The following is a 20,015-nucleotide window of genomic DNA, read 5'->3' as shown; positions in this document are numbered from 1 at the left end:
TCAAATATTTGATGACTGAGAATGTATAAAAACCACCACGGTTGAGGAGTAACTGATACTAAAAATAACACCTTTTGTCTGGTAAAATCTAAAATCTTAAATAAGTAAACATTGGATCGCATTTATCTTCACATGTTAATGCAAACTCATGAATCAAAACGGTCTTAATATATTTCTCTTATACACAAAGTTTCATTTCTGCAAACTTGTTGGTTAGTTTGAATAGACAATAGCTTCAGAAGCACTATCTTTTTTGTCATGGAAAGGCTATTATAATACATTATTTTCTAAATGGGAGTGGATGCATTGTTCGTCAGACATCTATACAGTTGTTGACTCGTTATTCAATCAGTTCTAACTCAAATACTTTATAGTTTACCACATATAACATGTATAATAAGAAACAACCATATTGATTTCGAGTCCAACCTGATAATGAAAGGTTATTATTAATTCATTGTAAGGGTTTGAAGTGATATTTTGGGTTTATTGGTTGTAACAAATCTTCAATGTTTGAAGTAGGTTTTGTATCTTAAATATGTTGGCCTTGAGCATCATTTAAGAAAGATATTATTTGTTTGAGTGATAATCTGTTGCAGTAAAATTTGTTACATTGATATTATTACGTCCGAGGAGTCGTTACCACTGCTGTTGAACTGGAAGTCTCTGGCGGTATAATCAGTTCAGTGGCACCAGTTAAGATGAAACTACACAAGAGTTACGTCCTTACTTAACTGCAATTAAATGTTACTTGTTTAATACTGATTTAGTTGAACACATGTATACAATGATGTATGAGCGAAGAGGGAGAGCGAGCTAACACATTGTTAACAGTGCCGGACAATAGAGCCTATTATGGCATTACCAGGTTTTCTTTTCTTTCTTTCATTTTGCAAATTAAATTTACTTATCATACGCATATATGTTACACGAACAAACAAATTTTTAATTGTTGAAAAAATCAATTTATCGATTCCCCCAGTAGCAATATACCATATTCACCTGCATCTGAGATATACATTTCCCAACTTATTCGATATGCAAGATCTTGCCGCCCCTACTCAGACTTTGTAAAACGTCACCAGCGTCTACGCAAATAGTTGATGAACCAGGGGTATGTCAAAGACCGTTTTGTTCTTTTAAAGAAATCTTGATAAATATTCCATATCAACCTCACACAAATAATACATGATTGTTTTGGTATATATATTCTGCGTGCTGACGTTGTTTATCACCTTATAACGTGTTATAGTGTTCTTTTATTCGCTTTTGTTCTATTATGGATATTACTTTTACTGTTTACTCTGTTTTTGGTGATATATATATTTGACGTGTCTCGGTACTTATGCATCCTGTCAATGGGTTGTTTATTTTATCTTTCATTTTTTGCAGGTGCGTTTTATGCGTGTGACTTTTGTGTTTCTTTGGTAAATATGACGTGGCTCTGTAATTTTAAGCATCCCGTCATTATGTTATTGTTCTATTATAATGCCATTATGTTATTGTTCTATTATAATGCCATTATGTTATTGTTCTATTATAATGCCATTATGTTATTGTTCTATTATAATGCCATTATGTTATTGTTCTATTATAATGCCATTAAGTTATTGTTCTATTATAATTTTGAAAATTATTTGAACGACAATATTATTTTATTCTCTTTCTGTGTGACGTTTACATTCTGGCGCTTAACATGCGATTCTACACTTAGAGTCGATGTGAACTTTGACATTCAGTCACAGAACTTCAAAAATTTAAATCCATTAAAGGTTGATTTAAAAAACATACATGTGACCCGCCATGACATTTGCAGGCTTATGGAGGTAGAACGTCATTGTTAGAAAAATTACAAACATGATAAATATCGATATTCAGTGAAATACGTATTTGTGAAGAAGAGATAAACACTTTCGTTGGCTTCCTTTTTGCGGACGCCGAACTATACATCATATACAAGTTTTGAAGAAGTTTTACTTTATCGTTTGAAGTGAAAAATATTTGAATCTACATTTTAAATTGATACAAAAAAAAAAATCAAATTTCTGCTTTATAAATTTCCTTTCATAAATGAAGTCTGAAATGTATCCATAATAAATGCACCGTATCAAATGCATATAAAGAACACCTACTTATAAACTGTTACGCGTCGCTTACTATGTATAGAGACATGCATAATAAATCTAAATTAAAAAAAGGAATTTTTAAAGCTTACTTTGATAAATTTTAAACTAACTTCATTTCGACAAGTTTAAATTAAATGTTCAAAAATAGAGCTACAAACAAACAAATAATGCTCAGCTGTAAAGTTTTTCTTTCATAAATGAAGTTTGAAATATATCCATAATAAATGCACCGTATCAAATTAAAATATGAGAACACATACTTATAAACTGTTACGCGTCGCATACTATGTTTAGAGACGTGTATAATAAATCTAAATTAAAAAAAAGGAATTCTTAAAGCTTACTTTGTCAAATTTCAAACTAACTTCATTTCAACAAGTTTAAATTACATGTTCTAAAATAGAGCTAAGAATTGTTTGCATTGTAGTAAATTTAAGTCTTTGAAGTTTTATTCAAATACGCTATTGAACATCACTTAAAGCCGATAAATACAATAATTTTATGTTTTATAAATTAGTGGCTTCAATAAATAAAAGTCGTCATAGAACAGTCTCATTTTCATACCGGTATTCGAAATGACTCGTTTCATTGCTATTACAACAAATATGTCATAATAACATGACAGAGAGTTTTGTTTCGGAATATTCTAGATAAATATACAAAAATCTAATTTAGACAATGTACCCTCCTAAGCCTGGAAATGGCTAGTCACATATAGTTAACGGCGATTTTCTCACAATGACGTTCTACCTCCATAAGCCTGGATATGTCGTGGCTGGTCACATATAAGTAAGCAATGAATGTTGTTGTTAAATTTGATAGATGCTTGTTCGTGTTTCTTTGTTGAATATTTGTTTGTTTTTGTTCTAATTGAGATTGTGAAACGGTGATGACTGCTGTACCTTTTTTTTTTGACAATCTTATTTATTATGTCTGGGTTTTTTTCACGCATAGTTGTAAATATAATGGACTTTGATGCGACTATCATACATGTTAGAGATGTAGCGCTATAAAACAAGGTTCAATCCACCATTTTCTACATTTGAAAATACCTGTACCAAGTCCCAATACGACAGTTGTTGTCAATTCATTTAATGAGTTTTATCATTTGATTTTGCCATTTGATTAGGGACTTTGCGTTTTTATTTTTTCCGAAAAGTTCAGTATTTTTGTGATTTTACTTTTTGCATAGGGTTGACTGCCCTCAAGTGAAATCGGGGACTGTTTTCTACACCATTCAAACAATATCATATTCTAACAAATTATAGTTGAAATTTTCTGTTCCACACTGTTCTGTACCAGCAAAGTTTACACTTTTAGTCTAGTCTTATATCTGAAAATACGAAAAGGCAAACTTTGTTTGCAGGGGATACTAGTATATTGGGATATGTATATTGCATTGTATATATTATTTTTTTATTATTTGTATTTGTTTTTTGAATGTAATCTTTGTATTATGAATCATTTTTATTAATGTGTATTTACCTTGTTTCACATTTGTGTGTCTGAGCGTTGCTTTACAATAAAGTCTTGAAATCTTGAATCATATATTTTAAATGACATACAGTTAACCATAAATCAATGTAATTTTTTGAAAAAAAAGAGATTAAAAATGCCAGGATAAAGTATAGGCGGTATCGTATCTTGGTCGCATTATTCTCATATAATGAAAAACAAATCGATAATTTACAGTAAATCAGAGATGGTCAATCAATATGTCACAAACTACATGCATATTCATATACTTTTAAAATGTTCTTCGGTAGCAAAGTGGTCATTGTGCGGTAGATGTATCTCATTAGCAAACACTAGCTAGAGTGTCAAGAGTAAAACACATTTATTTTCTGATCTATAACAAGTGTGGACACATATCAGTGTGGATAGTATATTTGGATGTTTGACAGTGTTGGTGACATAGAGAGTTCTCTGGTGTTTCCCCAATTATTTTCTATGTTGAACTGTGATGCACAGTGACAGTCAACCTACAAAATGTATATCAAACACTAAAAAAAGCAGTGTATTTCATTTAATATTAAGTTTTGTAATGTTTAAGACTGTCATGAGGGAAACAATAATTTAAATCAGTGCCAACCATTCCTAGATTTTATTTAGATATCAAATTTGCAGATTGGCAAAAATACTATGACTGCTTCATGTAAATAAAATGTACGTTCCTGTAGTTACATTTTGTGTATTTCAACTTTCAATTCAAGAATTTCGGGAATTTCCTTCAACATTTGGAATTACTTCTTTTTTAATGCATTAACATTATTAACAATGAACCTTAAGCTTGAAGGGAACACAGCTAGCTGAGTGGTCTCCAACGCTGCAGATATTTACAAACAGAAAAAGAAGATTGAATGTATTGCCAAATGATTCCGATTTAAATGTCCAACAATGTTTATTTCGGATAGCAGAAAATAGCTCAAATTAAGATAATGACCATATAAGGTGCATTTCTGCATGATGTGATTCTAATATGCGACACGTCATCCAAGAACCTGCAAGTATGTTATATGTGTATGGTTCTTTTTGTGTTTTGAGGTGATAATTTCTTAGTTGGGTTTGTCATAAAAGAATTGTAAACATGTTCAGGATCTTACAAAGTATTATAAGTTAAAGATTTTATTTAAATTATGGAAGTGTTTTAATACAGAAAACCATATACATGTAGATGATCTTATATATCCCACCTCGTTCGTTATGCCCGTGTGTGTAGTGGTGTCATAGATTTTAACGAACGTAATCAATGCATCACTAGTAAACTATTAAGTCAGGGATTTCTTAACCATAAATTACTTCAAACTTTTACTAATTTTTTTCTTAGTAAATTTGGTGGTTCTTGTAGAAAAATTACTAAAAACGGTATTTTACATCCCAACTTTTACGGTAAAATTGTACTAAAAGCGCGGAAATCACTAAGTTACCCGTGTAAACTCTTAACTCCTACAAACCGGTACAAATTCTTTAAGATATGAACAGGACTGACGGTCAAAGGATTAAAAAATGACACTTACATCACCAGTACATATTTTCAAGTCAATGATCATCTTAATTAAGTCTTCAATGTTTCTTGTTTTCATCTACATGCCCTCTTCCTTTTTTCTGTTCCTTTCTTTAAGAAAAAAAGTTTGTGGTCAATGATAGTTTACAATGAAGTTCACCATAGGTTGGCATGTTCGTTTTGAGTTATTTAGTAACAGTTTTAATATATGCAGAAAGATGTTTTTCATCTAAATTTTGAGGCACTTATTGTCAATGTGTATTGTGTGTTTATACCAGTGATATGTTCAGCTAGCCATACATTTCAGTTAGATATACCATTTTTTACACGTTTTGGCTGTAGCAGTTCAGAATTATGACAATTGTTTTCCATTGGTTTAATGTGTTTGAACAATAATTTAGTTGCCTTTAAACGAATTCTAGTATTTTGCATTTTAAACGGAATTGAACCGGGACGATATAAATCAGGTTCTATTTTAGAATTAAAGATTTTGAAAATTTAACGGTCTCAAATGGAGTTATGGCGTATCACACTGGATGTCGTGGTACATGTATAATATATTTGGATCCAATTAGTCTACTATTGTATATGTATTAACTGATTTTCGATATTATATTGTGCTCTTCTTATGTAATGGTTTGCCAAGATACATTGAATTTAAAATCTTAAAATTATGCAGACAAAATTGAAACAATGACAACCAATCATCTGAAATTAATAAACATACTAAAAAACATAATTGAATTTGTTGAAATACTTGTGTAGCATACGAATTGAAAAAAAAAAACAAACTAATGCAATACATCAAATAGATGTTATTTTACCATGACTGTGTTCAGTCCTTTCTTGACAAACCATACTTTTACAACTGGTTTTATAGCTAAGTTTATACCTACCACGTAAAACCAAAAGTATTGCAATCTATGTTAAAAATTGCATTCGAAAAGATCCTACATAACCTTTTTTTCTTATTCTGAGGCATACCAAAAAGGTACAATGCATTAAAGAGCAGAAATATGTACAAAAATCAATATAAATTTCAATTCCACGATATACTATTATTGTTTTTGACGAATTAACGTCGTTTCACAACATGACGTCATTCAAATGAAAACTCGAGATCTGAAGCTTTTTGCATTGCAATTACTTTTAAACACGAATAATATTGCATTAAAATAAAGTTTTGCGGTAGGTGTTGCCGTTTCCTATTCTATTGCATTATTCGCACTTTAACTTATTTTAGCAACATGGCAGCTCCTTGGTTACACAATGTCAACAGTGTATTTGACGGTAGCTTACGGGAAAAAATGTAAAAATTAAAAGAGGAAAACATTTGGTTTCAAAAATAAAAGAATCAATCACATATTTTCTTGCAGCTATTTAATAAATGATGCATGCAAGCTAAAGATTTATAAGATTTTATTTACATTTATCTAACTGTTGGTAAAATAGAACAGCAACACACACGGCTAACCCACTCTCGCTTCAGTTTTCTAATGCCAGTATTTATCCTATTAGAATCGGTAACGCTCAGGATAAAATTCGAATAACGTAGCCCAGGCCATGTGTAAATTTCCAACACATCTTTGGCTTCCATGAAATATTTCTTAACCAGCATCCCTTTGTTTAAAGTTGTTTCGATATGTACCTAGAAATAGCATTAGTCATGCAATCGTAAAAGGTACCAGTGTGTAAAAGTATGATTCTGAGAAAGAGTTCTTAAAATAAATAACATAATTATTTAATTATGTAAGTAGTTTGAACTTGAAACCTATTTCTACTCTTCTATATTTCTTTTTACTTTTAATGTTTCTTTTTTTTTTTTATTTTGTTCTAAAGAGATTTCTTTTCACTTTTTAAAAACCCGCAAAACATTCATAAATATAAAATATTGAAATATAACGTCTTTAATCGCATTACATTTAAACAAACACATAATACCGAAGTCATTGTTTACTGAATTACAAATATCAAATTAGGAGCCTTTATTCAATTGTTTTGCAAATATGCCTATATACGTCTATCATGCTTTTTGTTCATACATCACATCATATGTTTTTGAAATTGAAAATTATGTTGTGACCTAGGGTTGTATTTATTCGCGCCATTTAGTCAATAGATAGTTATATATTATCACATACTTTAGTGTCTAATAGCAGCACATGATTATTATTTTGAGTTTCCCAGTCTGCAGTGTTTCATGTTTTGATTTGTGTACTGTTAATATGAGAATGGAAACTGGGAATTTTCCAAATAGACCAAACCCTGTATTAAGATCATTTAACAGTCAAAGACCACAAATGGGTTTTCAACACAGCAAGACAAAGTCGGTTCAAGCTGGCCCTTAAACAAATTGATTAGAAGTCACACTTAACTCCAAAAGCAAGTGTTAACGCCTCTTAATAGTAAAAATCCCCAAAATGACTCAGCGACGTATGGTACTTCAACTGTGGTGTATATGGAAGGATATCTGATGGTCTACAGCTAAAGTTCAATACATTTGATGACATTTTTCTTAGATTGAGACAAAGGAAATAAGTAGTTAACTTAGTACTTGACTCTCATTGTTACATGTACATTATGTTTTGATGAACTTTGATTTATTTTTTAAACATGTTAAAAGTGCTATTCTTATTTTCATGGGACAAATCTTAATACTATAAAAGTTGTTTCCACTTTGTAAAATAGTTGACTACAAATGTATGTCATAACTGATCAATCATATACAGAATATATAAAATGGAAAGCACAATTATACTGCAAAAAACTATATTTTTTTTAAAAATTAATTCAATTAAAAATGTCTGCCATTTTGATGCTTAATTTTTGTTTTTATCTCTTTTTTTTTCTTTCCAGTCCTTAATTCTTTTTATTAATTATTGCATTTCTGCAATATCATTCCATTACATTTTTTTTGGTTTAGTTTATGGTGAGTTATCCTGTTGATCATTTATATGCATCTTTATGTTGGTGAAATGGAGAATAATCAGATATTACTGTTAGTTTTTTTTAAGGTCATGTTATGTGCTAGTGTATTTACTGACATCATATCATGTGTGCCCTGAAGGTATTAACTGTTAATTGCCAAGGTTTAGGAGATTGTGTTAAAATAAGAGATGTTTTTAACTATTTAAGAACAAAGAATTACAATATTTACTAGATACTCATTTCTTATGTGAAAATGAAAATAATATAAGAGCTATGTGGGGATACGATAGTTATTTTTCATCTTATAGCTCAAATGCAAGAGGTGTAGCAGTTATGTTTAATAACAACTTTTAGTTTAAGGTCTTAAAAGGAAAAAAAGATGTTGGTGGCAATTATCTAGTATTAGACTTAGTTGTTGATACTTTACATTTTACATTTGTAACTATTTATGGACCAAATATAGATACTCCAATTGTTTATGATCAAATTATGTCAATTATAGATGATTTTGGTAATGAAAGCTATATGATATGTGGTGATTTTAATCTTGTTCTCAACCCTGATATAGACTATTTTAACTCTTTACATGTAAATAACCCAAATGCTCGGGAGAAATTTTTAGAAATCATTCAGGAAAGGTGTCTCATTGACCCTTTCCGTGAACTTTACCCAGATTTGAAGCGTTTACATAGAGAAAAAAGAACACCCCTTTAACAAGCAAGGCTAGATTTATTTTAATTTTATCTAAAAATTCACTATGCTGTTTAAAAATTGAAATATCGAGCCTAGCTATCGCTCTGATCATTCTATGGTTGTATTAAATCTAGAATTTAATCCTTTTGATCGATGTAGAGGATTGTGGAAATTCAATAATTCATTATTGTATGATCCAGAATATAAAAAGATTGTTAAAGAAAAAATAGTAGAAATTAAAAAGCAATATGTAACACCTGTTTATGATATAGATAGAATTGAGGAAATGAATAATGAAGATCTCCATTTTGATATTAACAGTCACTTATTTCTTGAGACAATGTTGATGGAAATTAGAGGTAAAACTATATCTTATTCAACATGTTCAAGTTAAAAGAAAAAAAAAAGAGAAAGATCTTAGAAATGAAATTCTTATTTTGGAAGAAAAGGTAGATGAAGGTTCAATACAGATTTTGGAAAATAAAAAATGTGAATTATAAAATATAAGAAAAGAAACAATTAAAGGGAAGATAATTCGATCAAGAATACAATGGGTAGAAGAGGGTGAATAACCTACTAGCTATTTTTGTGGGCAAGAATCAAAAACTTTTACAAATAAGATAATACAAAAAGTAGAAAAAGAAAATGGAGATGTAATTTCAAAACAAAAAGATGTTTTAAAAGAAGTAAAATCTTTTTATGAAAATCTCTACAAGAATAAAGACAAGTCAAAGGGAGATAAATTCAGTAAACTTAAAGAAGGATTAAAAGATATAAAATTTAAAAAAACTAACTGATGATGAGGAAAAATCTCTTGAAGGTGAAATAACAATTGAAGTAGCTGGTTTGATATTGAAAAATATGAAAAATAATAAAACACCAGGATCTGATGGTTTCTCCACAGAGTTCTTTAAAATGTTTTGGAAACATTTGAAATTTTTTGTTGTAAACTCCTTGAACTACAGTACTGAGATTGGTGAACTATCTGTCAGGCAAAAACAAGGAATCATTACATGCCTGCCGAAGGGAAATAAGCTTAGACATTTCTAAAAAAATTGGCGACCTATATCTTTATTAAATACAGTATATAAAATTGGCTCTGGAGTTATAGCAAAACGCTTTAAAACAGTTTTAGATAAACTGATAGATTTCGATCAAACTGGATTTATTAGTGGGAGATATATTGGAGAAAATCATTTATAACTGAACATTATGTGATATATTTTTCCTTGAGCACACACATAACTCCGTTTCATGTTCATTTCCTATTGACGATTTCATATATAGTGCCAGTTTGATTGTTTTTCACATGTTTCAGGGGGGAGGTGGAGGGAGGGTATTTTGAAAACTAGGATGTCTGATAACATTTGATTAATGTTGGTAAATATATATTAGAATAAACTCATCACTAATATATGAAATACAAGATTCGAAATATATACACGTGTTTCGTCTATACATGAATCCCTAGTGACTTGAAATAAATTGACAATCTATAAGAAAACTTCGGCATCAGGGTATTGCAGAAACAGTGCTTATCTATCTAATGGACATTATCGTCCAATGTGTAAATGCATTAATACTCTCTTTAACTAATTTTATTTTTAAAATTTGTAGACATAAATAGTTTCATGGTAGACATATTTTTTCAAAAGAGATATTCACAGATCTTCCCCACTGATAACATGTGAGTTAAAGGAAAAAGATTGTACGGAAACGTCCACGAAATGCTTAAAAAAATATCTAAAGGATTGGAAAAAGATTACAAGAGTCTGAACAACTCAGTTTGTTGTATGGCATACTGTTATGATAGTTCATGTTATTCAATGATATGAATGAAAATGCTATTTAAATAAATATAATAATGAACTCCGAAGAAAATTCAAAACGAAAAGTTCCTAATCAAATGGCGAAATCAAAAGCTCAGAAACATCAAACGAATAGATAACAATTTTCATATTCCTTACTTGCCTGTCTCAAGTCAGGAGTATGTACTTCACTGGATGTCGTGTGTTTATTTGTTACATATTTGGTTTTTGTTCACGTTTTGTTTTATAAACTAGGCAGTTAATTTTTCTCGCTTGAACTGTTTTATATTGTCATGTCGGGGCCTTTTATAGCTGACTATGCGGTATAATTTTGCTTATTGTTGAAAGCCATACGGTGACTTATAGTTGTTAATTTTGTGTCATTTTGGTCTCTTATGGAGAGTTGTCTCATTGACAATCATACCACATCTTCTTTTTTTATTGGTACATGCATTTTCGTATGAAAAAAATGATGGATTGAACCTGGTCTTAAAGGTAGCTAAACTTCTCACTTGTATGACAGTCGCATCAAATTCTATTATATTGACAACGATGACAAAAATAAAAATGTATTTTAATGTCTTTTGTTTATAATATAAACATCTTTTCAACCGTTTATTTGCGTAAGGCATATGTTTAAGTATAATTTGCACCAATTAACATATTTGTTTTTTTACAAAAGATCGTACGTATTAACCATCCAATTTCATTGAAGAAAAAATATGCTGTTTTGATAAGTGCATTTTTTTATACGGACCTCCTCCACTTCGAAGATAGAACTTTAAACATAGTGATAGAAAAATATTGGAATAATTAGTATAAGAGGAGCAGATGTAGTTGTCTGGTGTTACAACCTATGCATAACTTAATGTTTCAATTAAACCACCGGTGTGAATCTAGTTTGTTTTTTGACTACATAATTTTAAAAAGGAAAATGCTAATTTGATAATCCCATAAAACCAATTCGACTACGAAGAGTAAAATTAAATGTAAGTTAATGAGGAAAGCAATTGCAATTAGTTTTTCAGGGGATTACGAGATATTCTGACGACTTAGGTATACGAACAGTAAAATTCCTATCAACATGATCAATTTTTAGAGGTTGAATAATTCGTTATTGCTTGTAACAATTTGAATAAAATATACTACTATAAACTTTGATCCAATATTGACTCGCATTTTGCTCGTGAGAGTTTTTAATAATATTTCGTAAAGTATTATTTGTTTTCGTAATATTTAACACTTATTTTGAACAACATAGTAAAACACTACAAATCAAAAGACAGAAGAACCGGATAGATCCTTAAAAACAAACATCTTAGAAATCAGAATGTAAAGTATTTCAAATTATTGGATTTGTTGCAATGGTACATTTATGTTAATTTAATATGTTGTTGACAAGCACAAATAGCATCTATCAAACTAAAAAAAGACATTTTTGTTATAGCATAGCACTTAGTATAGTTTTATAACAAAACTAAAGACACATAATTAATTTTGTAGCACTTAGTACTCAATCGGATGAGTTAGAAGAATTATACTTACTCAATCAAATGTAGATTAGACTGGAACCACATTAATGTATATAAAGCTGTGCCTCTACTCATTCAGATGCATTTGAGACAAGCTTGGGGTCTCGGGCAGATGATTGGGAAACGGTAGCCCTGTTGTAGCACATCATCAGGTACATTCTTATAGCTTAGTATTAAGTACTTTCTTAAAACATAACACAAGGGAAACTCGAATTACATTCAAGATACAACTCAATCAGATGAATGAGAAGCTGTATAATTACTCAATCAAATGTAGATTAGACTTGAACCATTATTCGGATATGCAAAGTAGTGCCCTTACTTATTCAGATGCCTAGGATCTCTAACGGATGTATAAAAAAGCTTATATGTTCAACCATTATACATCACCTTACTTTTTAGAAGTTACTGAGCAGAGTTGTTACCTAATTTTACTTTTTATACATTGTTATTCAGTTTGGTATATTATTTTTACGTACTTATTTGGATTGTCGTCCTTTGATCGGCAGTTTTTTAGACAATATGTTATTAACAAATAATGCTCTAGAACGCTCTTGTTTATATTTAATGTTTTTCAATGTCAGAACATAAATATGGTCTTATATTTCATTGTTCAAGGTTTAACACAAATGTCGTTCAACTATTCAACTTTATTTAGAATTCATTTTAATTTGTTCTAATCATTTTCAAACTGCTATTTATTTGGGATATTTAAAAAAGCAGACTCTTTTGTTATTTTACTACCGTAGTCTAATTTGAAATATAATACAAGCTTAGATCGGTCAGTGCCATTCATTGGGAATGTATACGCATGCATTCAATATTGTAACATTGTAACTGTCATCACCTTTTCAAATTTTAGAATTGTATTTGTTCATATCGCACATTACTATTTGAAACCTATCTTTGCAGTTTCTGTTGTAAATAGCTATTTGTGATTTATTTTTTCATTTATTGTTTTTAGCTCTTAATTAGCTTTAAGTCAAGGTGAGTACTCTAAAAAATCGTTTTGTCGTGTTAATTTGTTGTGTTGATACAATAGGTATTTTTGCTTTTTAATGTTTGTTGTTTTTTTTTTTATTTCGTCTCACGATTTTGAATATGTACCATCTACGTATGAAGTAACATTAAGCATGTCCAAACCTACTAATCTTGAATTCTATCCTAATTCTATCTTTTTTTGGCAAATTTTTAGAAATTCAAATATGACGCCACTTTTTGCTTCGATCTCTTTCACTGACTCGGCTGGGACTTTGTATGTGCTGGTTTAGGAGAAGGTCAAATAAGGGCCGATTTTGGCCTCAAATATCAGGTTCATCTGATGAAAGATTTTGTACACTTTTTAAACACTTAAGTGTCAATTTCAGTGGATTCAATTAGTTGACATGAAAGATTATAACTGATTTAGTCATTAAAAACGCTCCGATTCAAGTTTAAATATTAAAGTTCAATTAAATTTGCCCAAAAATGTAACTATTTAGATGTGTTTTTGTCAAAAATGAAAGTGGCCGCATCCATGTTCATCTTCAACTTTTATATATGTTATGTATTATCTTTAAATACAACTTAAATTTCAATATTAAGAATGAACAAAAATGCGGCCACTTTCATTTAAGACGGAAACCGTCTAAAATTTAACTAAAATGCTAAAACTATTGTTGTGAACTTACTTATTTATAGAACAAACGGGTCCGAGCAGGTAAAATCATACATGGGCTTCACAACAAGTATATGTCTCATTAAACAATTACCACAACTGTAAACGGCAGTTACGTTTTTATGCAAACAACATGTAAAAATACAATACTTTATTATAATACACAATAAATATACAACACCGTTTATTCACACATGAATACGCGAATAAATAATAACAAATGAACAACCAACGTTGATGTGTTTGAATTGCCGATCGCGCTATATTTAACAGGGGAAACTAAATAGGGCAAAGTATATAATTAAAACCTGATACGGAGATCAGTAAAATACTATAGTGTGTAAAATGTATGCTGTTTACCTTTTATAAAATATGTAACAAGTTAAATACCAATCTTCTTATTCTTCAACGTGTACAACAGCTTCACTCTTCAAAACCAAATAAACAATTGCTGGGCGGAAGTTGACGTCAACAATGGGAAATTGAAATTACTGGAATAAATATAACGTTACGTCGTGTAAATTGTACTTTCACAACAACTGTTATATTTTTTGCCAAAAAAAGGGTCTTACTGGACCTTCTTCTTTACTGTTTGCAAAAGTATGAATTATTCTAAATAATAAAGTTGTTCTTATTCCAGGCAGAAAGCCTTAGCCTTAAAAGGGCCAACTTTTCGGAACCTTTGGTCCCTAAAACTCTTCAACCTTGTACTTGTTTTTGGCTTTCAAACTTTTTTTTTATCTTAGCGTCACTGATTAGTCTTGTGTAGACGAAACGCGCGTCTGGCGTATTAAATTATAAACGTGGTACCTTTTGATAGCTATACTGTTTGTTTTCTTTTCCTATATTTTTTCTCATTTTTTTGTATTGTAGTTCTGTCATGTAATATTGTCATTTAAATATTCTATTTAACACTGCCTTTCAAGCGAAAGGTTTGGCTGGCCAAAATACCAGGTTCAACCCAACATTTTTTTCTTAAAATGTCCTGTATCAAGTCAGAAAAATGGCCATTGTTATATTGCTATATTATAGTTCATTTATGTGTGTGTTACATTCTAGTGTTGTGTTTCTGTTGTGTCGCAGATCTCCTCTGATATTTGATATGTGTTCCCTCAGTTTGTAACCCGGATTGTTTTTTCTCAATCGATTTATGATTTTCGAACAGCGGGATACTACTGTTGCCTTTATATATACTATAGCTACCTATAAACATTTTGCAATTGTACAAGCATCTTATTTAAGGTTTTAAATGTTTTATTGTATACATTTCAAGATTGTTAAAGTTTAATCAAAGTAGATTGCTATGATTCCTTTGACATTATATTCTTACTGTTGAAGGATATATGTTATCCGAAACATTTTTTAGATATTTACATTTAATGTTTCATTTTCTGTTATTTGTGATGTTTTGTACACTTTTTAGTCGTTTATATATTTAAAGTTTACATTAAGCATGCCCAACCCTAGGTTTTGTTGAAGTTAATATATCCTTTTCATAATTTTGTTGCAAACGAGAGGTCAAGGAAATAAGACTATGTTTGTTTTGACAATGTTGAAATGGTATTTACTTTATTGCCGACAGATATTGTTATTTATATTTTTAACGCGACCAATTTTAAACTAAAAATAGCCAATATTACAGTAGAAGAGAAGTATTGACTTGAGGCAAGTGGAAATATACTAATAGATTTCGAATTATAAATCGGATAGTAGATGTTGCATGTTTTGAATCTGTCACTGGAGGCAGTATCCGTAAGGTCGAGCACGAATGTGAAACAAAAATCAACAAAAACAACTCCGAGTAACGACCTTTACAATATCCTTGGAACCTGAATAACAGTGGTGTCAATGTAATGGAATTTTACGCTACTGAAAATTTTCATACAAGTGTGTCCTTAATCTAGCTATAAAACCTTGTTTAATCCACCATTGTTTACAAGAGAATATACATGTACCAAGTCAAGAATATTACAGTTATGACTTTTTTGTCTGATGTGTTTCAGCTATAGCTTTTGCCATTTGCTGGTGAATTTTGTGTTTAACATTTTTTCTGAAATCGGTATTTCTGTTATTTTACTTTCCTTAAAAAATGTATAATAAACACAAGCTTTCTATCCATAGCTCTGTATTGATAAAACTTGGAACACTTTCCTTAAATTTATTTTCATTTGATTTACGGTTTAGGTCATGAAAATGAGCATCACGGAGCTTACCATTACCAGGGTTGGTCTCTGTTGTTTTGAAGGTTTGACATATTCTGTTCACACGTGTCATACTTCTGACAAATTACTGTTATCACTCATAAGCAATATACATTTATAGAAGGTACGATTGAAATCATAAAGTCTTTTTTCTATTCCTAAAAAGTACTCAAAATATACTAAATAATCAGTCCTCATTTTATCAAAATCTTAACTGTTAGCAGTAATCATTTATAACATCAACAAACGACCACTGACCTCAAGTAGATATAAGGAGATATGATATGAGTGCAAATGAGACAACTCTCCATCCAAGTCAAAAAATTAAAAGTAAACCATTATAGGTCAAAGTACAGTCTTGAAGATAGAGCCATGGCTAACACCTAATTGCAAGCTATGAAGGGTCCCAAAAATAACTAGATTGTTCAGATTCATAATATATGGTAAAATTTAATACACTATGTCATCATGATCATTTAATCAAACTAAATAACTGTTCAAACGTTCAAAATAGTTTTTAAATGTTTTATTGCTTCGAAAAAACAAAATAGGAATTAAGAGCCGACAGGACATTCCTAAAAGTTTAGTCACATATAAAGATACAAATCTACTAATTTTTCAGATGTTAATTTACGCGTCGTTGAATGCACTCTGGTTATAATTTGGAAGCGCTTTCAAATTTTTAACAGTTGTCATTGATTATAACTAACTGAATATATTTTACTTCGTTTTTTGTAATAATCGTTACTAGTATTTTACAATCATTATCTTCTATAAAAAACATACTCTTGTTACCTAGAAATGTAAGTAATTAAGTTCTATAACACTAGAACATACATCACGTTTGGCTTAGGTACTTTATCGCTAAACTACAATTTAAAGACAATTTCTGTTTCTGTTCGAGACTTCTATAATTACATTCCACAAAGTGATCCAGCAGCAAAATGTTCCGGAAATTGTATAAGATAATAGTATATTGATGATTAAGAAATCAAGATGGGTTCGAACGATAGAGTATCGGTTGCCAATTTGCAAATCACATTGTTAGCCAAAAAACTGGCGTAGGTATTTTTAGTCAAATTATAAAAAAAAACAGTTTTTTTTTGCTAACCCCATCATTTACAATCATTTTACATTATCATTTTTTTTTCAATTATCATTTTACATTACTATCTCTTTTCTGTAATATGTTTTCTCTAATTTGTATCGTCCCCGAGGATACTACCAGACAAATATTCATTACTCCTACGTTGTCATGTAATGTCTCCTTCAGTTGTTTTTTGTAACTATGATTTGTTTCTACTATACCGATTTATTAAATTTCAACAACGTAACAATACTCTGAGTTGTATTGACCTGACCCTTTTATGTTGATTTAAAGATACTTTTAAGGTTTTTTTTCTACTCTTTGGCATTGATGGCCTCAACTTTTGGAAGTTTAGTTATTAGATGATTTTTAACTGAGTACTTGAGATATCCAGATATCATTCCCGTTGTTTTGAAAATCGCTTCAACAGTATAGTCCAAAACCGATTCATTTTCAATTTTTAGGTTTACTCTGCTGGTATATACGTATTAACGGATATCCTTTATTCGGTATTGAAAGTATGTCCTTAACTCATAACAGTCGATTACTCTAAATAAAAATGAAGGAGTAATGGATAATATTGAGATTTCTAATGTAAACAGATGAATGATATTATTATTTTCCTGTGGACACATAACAACTGTATATGTAGCAAAAGAGGGACGAAAGATACCAAAGGGACAGTCAAACTCATAAATCTAAAACAAACTGACAGCGCCATGGCTAAAAATGAAAAAGACAAATAGAAACACAATAGTACACACGACACATCATAGAAAACTAAAGAATAAACAACACGAACCCGAACACGAAATATATGTAGCAACATAGCCGTGAGGATCTTTCTTTAACAACGTTTCAACACCTTACACTTTGTCATACATTGGCGAGGCGTTAGAGAGTAAAATCAGATTATAATCAGTGATGTGTGTTTCTAATACATGTTATATGAGTGTGATAAAACAGACAACGTTAGAAATTACGCATGCAGTAAGTCTTTGTTTTGCAATATTCATATGTGTTTGAGTCAACGAATGTATAATATTACACTGAGATTTAGATTGTCACGTTGATGGTTGATACATTCATAATGTATGGTCTTCTTGTGGCGATTGTAAATATTGAGATAATTTATCTAACACTATATAGGGTGACAAAATCAACTGTAGTAACAAATTAAGAGAGATATGATACAAAAGACAATTTTAAATAACAAAGTCACCATGCAGAATATTGTATAAAAAATTAAAATGAACGAAATCACACACAACAATAACAACAAATCGCAAACAAAGAGGAAGGATACCATGGTTCTCATCATAAACTGGACAAACTTAAGTGCTCCAAAAACGAATGCAGTTTTTTCTCTACATGTGTTATCCATTGAAATCCAAATGTTCAATGACTGTTTCTATAGATCGGGAACTTCTATCAGAAGTGCAGTAGTCAATAATCGTGTTTTGTACTTTAAAGTTGATTATCGCATGTTACTAGACTGTAGCAAAGCATATGTCAATCATAGCATATACTTCACAATTGTAATCGATTACAAAACTTTGTAAATGACGTTCATACATTTATTGGATGTTTGAAACACTGATTTTACAAATTGAGCACAATTTCCTGATCAATGGGAGCGAATTTTGTTGTTGATGTGCCAGCATTCATAAACAATAATGAAAACAACGACATCGATTTAAATTTCGGCGTTTTGATATTTATCCAAAAGTTCAACCAAAAAAATCCGATTTGTGCAAGGTATGTTTGTTTTCCACCAACCAAAAGTACTTGAAATACGATCCCTTCTGATTATTCTCGTAAAAGTTTATTTTTTTATTAATGATAAGAAAACAGGGACAATACTGCTAAGTGCTTATATACTATCATAAATATAGACCACAGATATATTCGACAATGACAAATAGTAATCACTATTGCAATACAATGGAAAGCACAATAACCAAAAATAACCGAACTACAATGTACGATGAAAATTGAAAACGGAAAACCCTTAATCCAGTAATAAAATCAAATGCTTAAAACAATCTGCAAACGGACAACCTCTGTCATATTCCTGACTTGAGTATAGTTTGATTAAAACTATATAAAAAGGAAGTCATAATATGCTCAATAACTCATCTTGTTTACGTTATTAGAACTTGTTATTAACATCCGGTGAATGTCTTCGACTATGTCCTTCGTAATAAAATAGCTGGACATTGATATATGAAATAATTTAGCTATTTATCCAAATGATGATGTGATTCAATGCAACAGTCTAATAGAAGAAAAGGTAATTCCATAAATAATTGTGAACCATCTGTAGTTAGACAGATAAGTACTGTACCGTATATATAATTAATTTGCAATTTTCATGTATCAGGTTGGAATCCCTATATGTAAAGCGTTAACAAACAAACTGATCTTAATCTACCAATGAATTATTTTGTTATTATCTTGCTCATCGAATAATATGTTTGACAAGGAATCATTATTTTAAAAATAATTACATAACATTGGCACTGTGTCTGACTTTTCCCTACATATTACTATATTAGAGCGCTAATAGTTATCAAAGGTACCAGGCGTATAATTTAATACGCTGACCCATCCCTATTTGTAACATATTTTTTTACTGCCTCAGAGAAATAATCACCAGGATGTCGTTAATGATTAACCTTGTATAAATAATGGAATTTTTTAAAAGATAATACAAGTTCCTATAAGTTTAGTTAAAGATGTATATTTCATAATACAAAAATAGTTATTTTGTAAAGGATAAACATTAATGAGTCTACAAATCGAATTGAAAGAACATTGTCCTCTGAAGTTTAGACAAAAATATCAAAATCGGTCGTAAACAAGAACAGGACATATGAAGTAAAACTTAAAATGATATTATATATTTTCAATGTCAAAAAACAATTTCGGACTTATGCGTGGGTATAAACAGATTGAAGCATACAAATAATGGTTATA

This window comes from Mytilus galloprovincialis, chromosome 12, assembly GCF_965363235.1.
Source record: "Mytilus galloprovincialis chromosome 12, xbMytGall1.hap1.1, whole genome shotgun sequence".
In the NCBI taxonomy this organism is placed as follows: domain Eukaryota; kingdom Metazoa; phylum Mollusca; class Bivalvia; order Mytilida; family Mytilidae; genus Mytilus; species Mytilus galloprovincialis.
The sequence above is the reverse complement of the archived record's forward strand: the minus strand, read 5'-3'. Positions refer to the sequence as shown.